A 1,464-nucleotide genomic window follows, 5' to 3' on the forward strand; every position below is an offset into this window, starting at 1 on the left:
CCACTACACCTCCAATTTTGGTGTCATCTGCAAACTTACTGTACCTCTTATGCTCGCATCCAAATAATTTATATAAACGACAAAAAGTAGACGCCCCAGCACCGATCCTTGTGGCACTCCACTGGTCACAGGCCTCCAGTCTGAAAAACAACCCTTCACCACCACCCTCTGTCTTCTACCTTTGAGCCAGTTCTGTATCCAAATGGCTAGTTCTCCCTGTGTTCTGTGAGATCTAACCTTGCTAACCAGTGTCTAACACCTTATTTAAGTCCATATAGATCACATTGACCGCTCTGCCCTCATCAATCTTCTTTGTTACTTCTTCAAAAAACCCAATCAAGTTTGTGAAACATGATTTCCCACACAGAAAGCCATGTTGACTCTCCCTAACCAGCCCTTGCCTTTCCAAATACATGTACATCCTGTCCCTCAGGATTCCCTCCAACAACTTGCCCACCACTGAGGTCAGGCTCACTGGTCTATAGTTCCCTGGCTTGTCCTTACCGCCCTTCTTAAACAGTGGCACCACGTTAGCCAAACTGCAGTCTTCCGGCACCTCACCTGTGACTATCGATGATACAAATATCGCAGCAAGAGGCCCAACAATCACTTCTCTAGCTTCCCACAGAGTTCTAGGGTACACCTGATCAGGTCCTGGAGATTTATCCACTTTTATGCATTTCAAGACATCCAGCACTTCCTCTTCTGTAATATGGACATTTTTAAGGTATCACCATCTATTTCCCTGCAGTCTATATCTTCCATATAGTAGTCTCATGTAATTGGGAATATACAGCTAGCCTCCATAAGTGCAGTGAGTCTCTGAAATGTAGAATGTACAGTAGTCCCTGTTATGAGGAATATACAGTACTCTCTATAATTGGAAATATACAACTAGTCTCTCTAATTGGGAATATACAACTAGTTTCTGTAATGTAGAATATACAGTAGTCTCTATTATGGGGAATATACAGAAAGTCTCTATAATGGGGAATATACAGTAGTCTCTATTATGGGGAGTATACAGAAAGTCTCTACAATGGGGAATATACAGAAAGTCTCTGTAATGAAGAATATAGAACTAGTCTCTACAATGGGGAATATACTGTAGTTTATAATAGAGAATATTCAGCTAGTCTCTGTAATTGGGAATATACATTTTAATGTCTACAATGGAGAATATTCTGTTAGCCTTCGTAATGGGGAATACATGACCTGTGAGATGTGGGTTATACAGTAGTCTACCACAGGCAATATACAGTAATCTCTGTAATAGGGAATACACAGCTAGTCTCTATAATGTTAATGTACAGGTTGTCTCTAAAATAGGAAAATGCAGCCAGCATTTATAAAGGGAAATATACAGAAAGTCACTGTAGTGGGCAAAACACAGTAGTCTCTGTAATAGGGAATATACAGCTAATCTCTATAATGGGGAATATACATTTAGTGTCTACAATGGGG

This window comes from Chiloscyllium plagiosum, chromosome 30 (assembly GCF_004010195.1).
Source record: "Chiloscyllium plagiosum isolate BGI_BamShark_2017 chromosome 30, ASM401019v2, whole genome shotgun sequence".
NCBI classification, from domain to species: domain Eukaryota; kingdom Metazoa; phylum Chordata; class Chondrichthyes; order Orectolobiformes; family Hemiscylliidae; genus Chiloscyllium; species Chiloscyllium plagiosum.